We start from the raw sequence: 12,105 nt of genomic DNA, 5'->3' as shown, positions 1-12,105 counted from the left end.
GCATCTAAGGCAAATGTCTTACCTCTGTGCTATCTCTCCGGTCCCAGAAAATACTTATTTTTGAATACTTTTAAAAATGTTGTGCTATTAACTTAACTCCATAAATAAATCAAATTATAAACGTCCAAAAATAGAATCCTAGATTGTTTAGTGCATAAGTTTCTGGCCATGTTTTTGTTTGTTTTTTGTTTTTGAGTTATGCCCAGTTGTGTTCAGGGCTTAACCCCTGGCTCTATGCTCAGGGATCACTTTCTGGCAGGGATCACTTTCTACCTCATTCTCCACTCCTCTGATCCACTGTTCCTTTTCATCATCCCATCTTCCTTCTCTTCTGTCTCCTCATACCAGTTGTGCTCAGAGCTTAACTCCTGGTTTTATGCTCAGGAATCACGTTCTGACAGGTCTTGTGGTATTATATGGGGTATCAGGGATTGAACTTGGTCAGTCTCATTCAAATAAGCACCCTACCTGCAATGTTATTCCTTTAGCTCCTAGATCATTTCTTTTTTCAAATCTTTAAAGAACAACAACAAATTTTATTTTTGCTCTTGAGCCACACCCATCTGCTTATAGGGATTACTCCTGTTCTTTGTTAAATGGGTTACTCCTAGTCTGGTTTGGGGAAACAGATGAGGTACTGGGGATTGAATTTGGGTGAGTTCAAACTGCTGGACTATCTCTCCATCACCTGGGTAATTTTGTTCTCTTGTTCTTCTTCTATTCTCCCTCCACTCCTCTTCCTTTTCTTCCCATTCCTCCTCCTTTTCTCCTTCTCTTCCTTTTCTCCATCCTCACTCCCTCCTATCCCTCATTCTCCACTCCTCTTGATCCACTGTTCCTCTTCATCATTCTATCTTCTCTTCTGTCTCCTCCTCATCTTCCCACTCTCCTCCTCCTCTGCCTCCTCCTCCTACTCTTTCTCTTCCCCTCTTATTACATCTCCAACTTCTATTCCACCGTTTTCTACCCTATAATTTCATCTCCTTATCATCTTCCTCTTCTACTTCCTCATCTCCTCTTCCTCCTTTGTCTCCGGGTCCTCCTCCTCCTCCTTCTCCTTGTGCTCCTCACCCTCCTCTTACTTCCATCTTTTCTCCTCCTCTCCTTCTCCTATTCACTCTCCACTTCCTTTTTAAATTTTTATACTTCCATCCTCAATTTTTAACAAATTTAGTTATAGAAGTTATTTACAATGCTTATATATAATAGTTGAGATTTAGACATTCAGTATTCCAACAATACCACCCCACTGGTGTCTTCTACCCCCCCAAGCTTCTCCTTCCTCTATCAGTGTCCCCTTCCCACCAGCTAGCTCTTCCCCACACCCTCCAAGGAGGAATAATTTATTATATAAGACAGGACTAGACTTATCCATAAACCATAGACACCTATTTTTACCGGTAAGTTACCTTATTTATCCCACCATCCAAGTTTAAGACAAGAACCTTTACAACAAAAATGACCCATAGCCTCCCAATTCTTACCACAGGCTGTGTTCTTTACACTGACTGTATAAAAAGAGGAGGAACCCTTACACACCTCAACCCACCAGGCCCTTTGCCTGGTCTGTATTGTAAATTGGGGGACAACAGTATAATTAAAAAAATGACCCATAGTTTCAGCAAGACCAAATAGCCCCAAGAACTCAGGCACTGAACTGTTCCAGCCCCATGCAAACACTAAAGAAAACAGAAGATTCACAGAAAACATGCATGTTTATTGCAGAGGCCTGTTCAAACAAGAGGGGGTGGGGGAACTAGTTGTTTTAATTCTATATCTCTCCTCTTCCTCCACCTCTTCCCCCTCCCTTTTTAGTCCTGATTTTCCCAATCATCATCTGGAAACTCACATCCCACTCTAGAGGTGGAATAGCTGCCAATATCAGTGTCTTGGATCTCCTCGCTATCCTCTAGGTCCTTCTCCCTCTCATTATCACCTTCATAACTGCTTTCGTCCAAGGGTTCTTGATCTTCATCATTCTCATCGTCAAAATTCTCCTCTTCATCATCCTCCTCATACTCTGACTCCTGGTATTTCTCTTCATAGGCTGGTATCATTATATTTCGTATCTTCCATGCCTCATACTTGGACTTTTCCTGCATGTATTCTTCTTTTAATTTGGCTGCCCTTTCCTGGTAAGGTTTTCTGTTCCAGGAGCTTAGCTGTCGCCAGATCTTTCCAAGCTCTATGGCAATATCAATCATATGCATGCGGGGATTGTAGAAGCGTATGTAGGGCCGATACTCCTGACAAAATACCAGAAAGCCCGAGAGTGGTCTTTTTGGTGCCCTGGGGTCCTTCTTGCCCACACAGGTGGAGTTATACCGTCTCTTCTGGCGCCGGTAGCGCCTCCCATCCTTCTTGCCCACACAGGTGGAGTTATACAGTCTCATCTCGCGCTGGTAGCGCCTCCCATCAGCCTTGGCTATGAGCTGGAATCGTTCCTTTTCTTCAGCACTGAGAGTTTTCCATCTCTTAGCGCAGCGCCTTGAAAAACTTATGAAGCCTACGCGCCCGTGGGGGTCCCGGTCCCGCAGCTCTTGGCGGTATGCCTTCACGAAGCACGCGTAGGGATTGGTCCTACCCTTTGGTCTCACAGAGGCTCGGGTGGTCTTGCGCTTGGGACTCAGTGAGAATGACTGCCTCATCTTGCCTGGGCGAAGGGCGGACTTGTGAGGGCACTGGCGCCTCCAGTGCTCTCCACACTTTGCTCCCAGAAGGTCTCGGGGGCTGCTCAGGTAACCAGGGTGCCCCACTCTCCATTCTTTGCTCACTGATACTGTGACATCCCTGCCAGTAGGTCAGAGCTCATGACGCTCATGACGCCATGTTGCCATGTCGCCACCACACAGAGTTATATCAGCCCAGGTTGTGTGTGTGTGTGTGTGTGTGTGTGTGTGTGTGTGTGTGTGTGTGTGTCGTGTTGCTTTCAGTGTTGGTTCGATTTTTGCGGTGCTCATGGCTTATTACTAGCTCTGTGTTAAGAGATCACTCATAGCAGTACTCGGATACTGGGATCAAACCTAGGTCAGAGGCAACACAATCTTACTAGCTCCTTGTGTTTGCCTTGAAATCAGTTGATTTCCTCCAATCCCATATGGTCCCTTGACCCCACCAGGTTTAGTCACTGATGGCAGAGCCCGGAGTAGGTTGGTAACACTACTGAATGTGGGGGAAATAAAAAAAAAATTGCAGATTCGAATGTGACAAGTGCTAACTGAAGAGCTTTTCTGTTTCTATTTGTTCACAACAGCACACCCCTCAGAGGTTAAGAGATATATACCTTTTCTTGCAAGACAGGTGAAGGCCTATTCATCTGCTTATCCACGCCTCAGCTCATGGTTGTACTTGGCCTAAAGTTCTTCACTAATGTCAAATATGATGTGCCAGTTACCAGAGGAAAAACCAGGTCAGCTTCTTGCCCTTTTTTTTTTGAGCACTAGAAATTATCCAAAAATAACTTTAAGATAAATAGTTCCTATATATTTAAGACCCCTATCTGAGTTACTTACCCAGGCAATATTTGTTCACACAAACTTGATGCTAACTTCTATTGACTATACAATTTTAACAAATTACTTTTATATTTTCATTAATTGTGGGTTTTTTTAATCAAATGGTTTAGATAGTAAAATTTTAAAGTACTGATACATTCCTTTCACATTTCACTACATGCTACTCAACAATTGGAATTTTTTCTCTGTGGCTTACGCATTTCATCAAGATGATGTAAACAAAGTGATAATTTCTCTAATTACAAGTGACTTTGAGTATGTCTTAATAAGCTTTTGAATTAATTGCTAGTTTCTTAAGTTAATTTCTGTTCATTTCCCTTGCCATTTTCTTTTTTACTCCTTGTTGTATAGGTATTCTTTTTATATTCCAGATATTAGTCCCTGTCACTTTAGATTAACAAATTACTTTCCCTCTTCTGCTGACTTTTAAACTTAGTATTGAACAAAATTCTTCTTTTTGTGATAATCATCATATTTCTTCTTATATATTGTATATGTAATTTGAATGTTTAAATTCTTGCTCATCCCAAGGGTGAGAAGCTATATTCCTACACCATCTTTTAGGTTGAGAAGCTCTTTTCCTACACCATCTTTTCTTTACAATGTAATTATCTTATGAGTCTTTCAGAGTCCAACTTTTATAATGAGTAAAATTGGAATTCAATTTCATTTTCTTCCAGAAAAAATTTTGAACACCATACAAAGCAGTTCATTCTTTGTCTTTTGATTTACATGGCATCTTTATTGTTTATTAGGGACATGAGTTTGTTATAACTCTCACTCTCTCTTTGGCTCCACTGCTCTATTTGTTTCTAAACCCGTATTATTTCATCTCTTTATTATGACTTTTAGTATTTCTCAATATTGAGAGCAGTTCCTTACTCTTTGGTCCACTTTTGGAAAGTTTATTTTGCTCTTTAAGACTTTTAGATCTCTGTGCATAGTTTCAAAGTGTTTTATTAAGTTCATCAAAATATGTCCAGGTGTAGCTTTGGGTTCCATTTTTATTTCTTGCTTTTGGGGACACCAGTCCTAAAGATCAGGGCTTACTCCTGGCTCTGTTATCTGCAATCACTCCTGGCAGTGCTCAGGGAACTTGATGAGGTTCCAGGGATTGAGTCCAGACTGGCAGTGTGCAAAGAAAGCACCTACCTACAAATTACTATTCAGCTAACAACTGTACTTTTTATTGGAATTCTTTTGATTATTGGCCAGTTTGTTTAGATCTGACATAATTCAATTGTTTTTGCCTGTTTATGATATTAGTTGTTTCTTTAATAATATTGAATGTTCTTTATATATTCATATTATCTTTAATGTTCTTTAATATAGTTAAACATGATTTTCTTTATGGAAGCTCTATATTTTTGGTGAGGTTAATCTTTAGACATTTTATAGAATTTTGTGATCTTATTAACATTTTAAAATATTATTTATTTATTTTAAATTATTATTATTTTTATTAAATCACCATGAGATGTAGTTAAAACATTTTTGATGATTGAGTTGTATACAATATTCCAATGCCCAGTCTTCACCAGTGTTCATTTGTTGCCACGAATGTCCCCAATTTCCCTCCTGTCCTTCCCTCTTGCCACTAGATCAGACATCTTTCCTCTACCTCCCTCCCTTATATATTTCCTTTTAGGCACTGTGACTTGCAATACAGTTACTGAGAGGGTATCCATATCAGTTTACCTCCTTTCAGCACCTAGTTCTTGTTCAGAGTGATCATTTTTAAATATCATACATTCCCTTCTCTTTGTGGCAATCTTATTATCATAGACCAATTTTTCTGGATCTCATTTTTGTTGTTTTCAGGTATTATTAATTTTTTATATCCTGCAAATTAGCATGATCATTCTATATCCCTCTCCCTCGGACTCATTTCACTCACCATATCACTTTCCATATCTATCCATGCATAAGCATATTTCATGACTTCAGTTTTTTTTTCTATGGCTACATAATATTACCTTGTGTAGATGTACCATATTTCTTTGTGTACTCATCTGTACTGGGGTACTGGGGTTGTTTACAGATTCTGGCAATTGTGAATAGTGCTCCAAAGAACACAGGATGCCTTTTCTGCATTGTGTTTTTGTTCCCTTAGTGTATATTTTCAGAAATAGTGTTATTGGATCCTATGGAAGCTTAATTTCTAGTTTTATTGGGAATGTCCATATTATTTACTAAAAAGGTTGGAGCAATTTGCATTCCCACCATCAGTGAATGAGATTCCCCACCCCCTATCTATGCAAGTACTGTTTTTTAATGTGTTTCAGTCTCTGATATGAGATTTTAATTCATTGTTCTTTTTCATCTCCTTAATGATTAGTGATAGGAGCAATTTTTTTCGTGTGTCTGACCATTTGAATTTCTTCTTTAAGAAAGATTCTGTTAATTTCTTCTCACTTTTTTTGATGGGGTTGAATATTTTGTCCTTTTAAGCTCTACTAGTGTCATATATATGCATATATCTCTTGGCTATTAATTCCTTATCAGATGGGTGTTGGATAAATAATTTCTCCCAATGTGGACAGTCTTTGTGTCTGGTCATTATCTTCTTTGAGGTATAGAAGCTTTTTACTTTTATATATTTCTATTTTTTCCACTTGCCTCGTCAATGGTGTTTCATCCTTGAACATGGCTTTAGTTTCAGTGTCATGGTGACTTCTGCCTCCCTTTTTTCCTATTATGAACCTTATGATTTTTATGTTTAATATCAGAATCTTTAAAGCACTTTGATTTAACTTTTATGCATGGTGTTAGGAGGTCTGAGTTATTTTTCGCATATAGTTGACCCATTTTAGCAAGACCACTTGTTGAAGAGGCTTTCCTTGCTTCATTTCATGTATGTTGCTCCTTTATTGAAGGTTAACTGATTATCTACCAGAAAGTCTGTCTCATGATACTAAACTATATTCCATTGACCAGAGGGTCTGTCTGTATTACAATGCCATTCTGTATTAATTACTACAGCTTTGTAGTGCAGTTTAAGTTGGGGAAAGTGATGCCTCCCAACTTCATTTTCCAAAGTATTTCTTTAGATATTCGGGGGTTGAGGGGCTGTTTCATATAAATTTCAGGATTGTCTGATTTATTTGTTTGAAAAATGTCATGGATGTATTCATGCTAGTTTTGAAAGTTCTCAGCTATCCTAGTGAATGTGTCTCAATTTATATGATGTTATATTATGTATCTTGTGTAGCAGTTTATTTTCAAACTGTATTATCTACAGAAATGTTCTTGCGATTTTGTTTAGAGAAGCTTATGAAAAGAAACTTGGATGTTCTAGACTTATTAATAGTGCTTCTACGTGGGTACCCCCTTCCCCACTTCTTACTTATCCCAACTGAATGATCAGAACTTGGAATGATCAAACTTGGAATGGGCGGGTAGAGGAGGCTGACTGCAGGGAGAGAGGAGATAAGGAGAGTTAGAGTCAGCAAAGGATTTAGCACCAGCAAAGAAGCAGCAGCAGTAGTATCAGCAAAGGGAGTCAGTCAGCAAGGAAGCCTGGAGAAGCAGCTGAAAGTGAGACAGAGGCCTGAGAGTCAGAAGGAGTAGAGAAATAGCTGCTAGGAAAAGGCTTAGCAGAGAAGCCATGTGAGAAACCATCACTTTACAACCTTCAGACCCACCAGGCCATAGGGGCAGCAGGAGCTGGGCACAGCCATCTGAGATAGGCCTCACCATCCCCACACCAACTCTAGGACTCTTTAACTTATATTAAAACAACAGGTATCCTTGAAGGGACTTCATTGAATCTGTACAGTGCTTTGGAGAGGTTTATGGGCCACACCTGGTGATGCTCAGGGGTCACTCCTGGCTATGCGCTCAAAAATCACTCCTGGCTTGGTGAACCATATGGGACTCCAGGGGATCGAACTGCAGTCTGTAGTAGGCTAGCAAGGGCAAAGCAGATGTCTTATCTCTTGCACCACCACTCTGGCCCCAGATTAGCCATTTTTAATATAAAATCTTTATTTAAGCACCATGAGTACAAGCATGATTGTAGTTTGGTTTCAGTCATAAACAGAACACCCCCCCTTTATCAGTGCAACATTTTTATGATGTTAATCATATGTAAGGGATGTATTTTCAATTCCTTGTGCCCTTTTTTATTACTTGAAGTAATGTTTTATAGTGTTATTTGTATTTGTACAGATTTTTCACCTTCAGTGAAGTTGATTACAAGGTACTTGATTTTCTGAAGCACAATTTTGAATAGTATTTTTTATATATCTTTCTTCTCTTTCATTATTTATATATAAATAAATATATATTTATATATAAGAAAGCCATGGGGTTTTCCGTATTAATTTTATAGTGTGCCTTTCTACTATAAAAATCTATTGTTTTAAGAAGCTTTTGATAGTCTTTAGGGTTTTCTAAATATTTTTAGAAAATATCATCTCGTCAGATAATAGTGAGCGGTTGACTTCTTTCTTTCCTAACTCTATGCTCTTGATATCTTCTTTGCCTAATTGCTATGGTACATACCTCTAGTACTTTAATTTATTGAATAGAAGTGACAGGAGTGGGCAACCTTGTCTTGTAGCTCATCTTAAAAGGAAGGCCTTTATTTTTTCCCCATTAAGTATAATGCTTGCTGTAGACTTGTGGTAAATGGCTTTGATTATATTGAAGACAGTTGCTTCAATTCCCATTTTGCTAAGTTTTATTTTTTATCACCAATGGGTATTGAATCATGCCAAATATTTTCTCTGCATCTATTGATATGATCATGTATTATTATTTTTCTTTTATAGATATGGTGTATTATGTTGATTGATTTGCATATGTTAACCTGCCCTTGCTTACCCCAGGTGGATTCTACTTGGTCACATGTGATCTTTTTGATGAATTGTTGGATTCTATTTGCTGTTATTTTGTTGAGGATATTTGTATATGTGCTCATTAAGGATATTGAGCTATAATCCTCTCTATGACAAACTTGCATATTTCTTTTCCTTGAATATGAAAATAAAGCAAGTAGTCAAAATATAACTTTGTATTTTATCCCCCAAATGGAGCTTTTGTTGGGAGAGGGACACATCAGCTGTCCCAGGACTTCCTCCTGGCTCTGAACGCAGGAATAACTCCTGGCAAGTATCACGGGACCACTGGTTTTCTCAGGATTGAACCTGGGCAAGCTGCCTACAACGTAATCCTCCCATGGTTCCCAAAGGGAACGGTTTTATAAAATTATTCTCAGAATTCTATTGACTCCTCCACTGCAAAATGCCTTTTTTGTCTTCATCAGAACAGAAATATTTTCATTCTGTCACCTTCCTGGTCTCATTTCAGCTTACTTTTTGGTCCTTAACAAATAATATATTTACCAAACCCTAGACCTAACCATAATGCTAACTCTAACCCTAACCTAACCCAACCACTAAATCTAATATAAACATAACCTTAAACCTAACCCTAAGACTAAGACTAAATTGGGGAAACTCACCCTGATATCTGTAAGAAAGTAGATCACTGCTTGATTTAAAGGTTTCTTTTTCTTCTCTATTATAGTTTCACAAAACATGCATTTTTATTTCATTGTTCAAGATGTACATACCCAAAAAAATAAGATTTAATAAATACCATACCTGAATCAATGATACTTTACCTATCATCACAAACCTAAAACTGCCTTTTTACCAATTTTCCTTGTGATAAAAAAGTAAATAAAACCAACTAGCAAATTCAACTTTGCAACGCCCTACATAATTATCAGTGCCCCAGCCAGTCAAGTCATATGTAGAAGAAAAAAATTGTGTAATTTTCCTAAAAATGTTTTCCTGTAAGCAGTTGCACCCTACTTCTAGAATTACAACTCAAATTATATATCAAATTACATCAAAAAGTCACACAGAATTTAGTAATGATAGCTGTTTGCAATAATTACATGCTACATTGCCTCCATTGGAAACCATGGTTACTGATCAGCTACTGCTTTAGTCTGTCACCATAGCTGAGGAGGAATAGGGAATAAATAAGGTATTCTACACAACATATATATATTGTGTGTATATATATACACACAATCTGGATATAAAGTAAAAAGGCCATTTATTTGCAATTAAACCACTATAGAGGTTAACTTATAGCCATAATTTCCCTTGGGAGTAACTCATGCTTCTTATTATAAAAGAGGATTTAGGAAAGGAAGGAGAAAGGAAAATAGGGTAGGGAGAGAGGGATAGACTAACAATATAGACATTTTTCAATAGTCATTGTCTTCTTTTGTAGGATAAACTAAATAGATTTGGGACAAGACAAAAGTATTTTCTTTGAAACCTATAAAATGATAGCTTGGTGTTGGGTTTTAAGAGGGGACAAGGCATAGAAACCAGTCTCTCCAGTTTAATAACAATATCTGAGAAATCATTTGGATTGTACTAGAACAAATTATGTAACTAAAGGGGTCTCTTGAATCCAGCTCCATTATTTTTGTGCTGGCTTGTTTGAGAATTGCTAAGCCACACTTTTTCCTTCCTAAGAAATTTTGCATTTATTCTTGTTTTATCTGAAATGCTGTTCCACTTAGTCTTCACATATCTGACTCCATCTTGATCATTCATTTTTTTTGTTTTGGTTTTTGGGACACACCCAGTGATGCTCAGGGTTTACTCCTGGCTATGCGCTTAGAAATCAACCCTGGGACCATATGGGATGCAAAGGGATTGAACTACAGTCCGTCCATCCTAGGTTAGCGCATGCAAAGCAAACACCCCCCCCCAACTGTGCCACCGCTCCGGTCCCTTGCCATTCATTATTATTATTTTTGGTCTTGTTTTGGGGCCACACCTGGTGATGCTCAGGGGTTACTCCTGGCTATGTGTTCAGAAGTCACTCCTGGCTCAGGGGACCATATGGGACACTGGGGATAAAACTGAGATCCGTCTTAGGTCAGCTGTATGCAAGGCAAATGACCTTACCACTGTGTTAACGCTCCAGCCCCTTATCACTCATTATTTAGTTCATGTCATCTCCTCACAGTGGCTTTACAATCCACCTGAATCCTCAAATTGAATTAGATTCCTCCATTTTGCTCCCTATTTCTAAAAGAGCACTTACCATTTTCTGAAATGACACTGCTACTTGTTTATTTACATGTACAGATCAAGTGCAAGAACAGATGATTGGAAAACTGTATAAAGAAGCTGGTGTTCTTTACATGACTGTAATCATACAACTATAATTATATTTGTAATCACGGTGTTTAAATAAAGATAATTATAAAAAAAATAAGCTGGTGGAATAGCACTCAGGTCCAAGAAAAATAAGATCCTGCACTCTGCAGTTACATGGATGTATGGATCTGGAGAGTATCATGCAGAGTGAAGTTATTCACCAGGGTTTATACAGAAACAAAATACACAACAAATACTCAAAGGCTTCAGAAACAGAGAACTGCTCATTAATAGCAAGCACATCACTGAAAGGGCATGAGGGGACAGTATGACAGTGGGTTAGAGAGACACTGGAACATGGAGAGGAAAGCTGACACTGGTGGGGGGTGTTGTAATTTTTACATGAAACCTCCATTATAAATATTGCATATCACAATGCCTAAAATAATTTTTAAATGAGAGCTGGGGCAATAGTACAGCAGGGAGTGTGTTTGCTGTGCTTGTGGCCAATGCTACTTTGATTCTTAGCACCATATATGGTTCTTAAGCCTGGCCAGGACTGATTTCTAAATGCAGAACCAGGAGTAAACCCTGAGAACTGACAAGTATAGCCCCCCCAAATAAAACAAAGAAGTAACAAAATAACTAAATGTCTATTATCTGTATACATAATAAACTGTACATATAAAGGATGATATTATCTGTATACATGTAGCCATTGAACTACTACATTTGTTAGAACAACCTTTCTTATAGCAATTTTTGTTTTGTTTTGTTTTGGGCCACACCCAGAAATACTCAGCAGTTACTCCTGGCTCTGCACTCAGGAATTGATCCTGGTGGTATTCAGGAGACCATATGGGCTTAACCCAGGTCTGCCTCATGAAAGGAAAATGCCTTAACTGCTGTACTCTTGCTCTGATCCCTTCCAACAGTAATCTTAAAACCTAGCTCCTGACACACACTATTTATAGTCTTCCTTTTTCCCTCAATATGTAGAACTTATTTGGCTTTGGCTTTCCCTATAGGATAGTCTAATGATAGGTTTATTTCCATGTCATGCTTCACAGTATGTACTCAATAAACAATAATAGAGAATGAAAAAGATGTATCAATCAAATTTTGACATTTCTTTTCCTAGCAATATCCCTCCTCCACTAAATACTTGCATATCATACTACCATATTTAGAATCTTCTCAAAGCTGGATTGGTGATTCCTTTTCTGTTTGTTTGTTTGTTTTTTGGTTTTGGTGCCACACATTGTGACGCTCAGGGGTTATTCCTGGCTATATGCTCAGAAATTGCTCCTGGCTTGAGGGACCATATGGAACGCTGGAGGATGGAACCGTGGTCCTTCCTAGGTCAGCCACATGCAAGGCAAACGCCCTACAACTGCGCTACTGCTCCAGCCCCAAGTATTGGCTATTTCTTTTATTTTTTAATTCTGTAAGAG

At 38.3% G+C, this 12,105-nt stretch overlaps 1 pseudogene; it reads left to right on the top strand.

Annotated features, from left to right (window-relative positions):
* The first annotated feature begins 1,467 nt into the window (after nt 1-1,467).
* On the top strand, nt 1,468-1,591 carry LOC125999880 (uncharacterized; annotated as a pseudogene).
* Nucleotides 1,592-12,105: the final 10,514 nt, after the last annotated feature.

The sequence above is a fragment of the Suncus etruscus genome, chromosome X (genome assembly GCF_024139225.1).
Source record: "Suncus etruscus isolate mSunEtr1 chromosome X, mSunEtr1.pri.cur, whole genome shotgun sequence".
NCBI classification, from domain to species: Eukaryota; Metazoa; Chordata; class Mammalia; order Eulipotyphla; family Soricidae; genus Suncus; species Suncus etruscus.
This window is presented reverse-complemented; position numbering and strand designations above follow the sequence as displayed.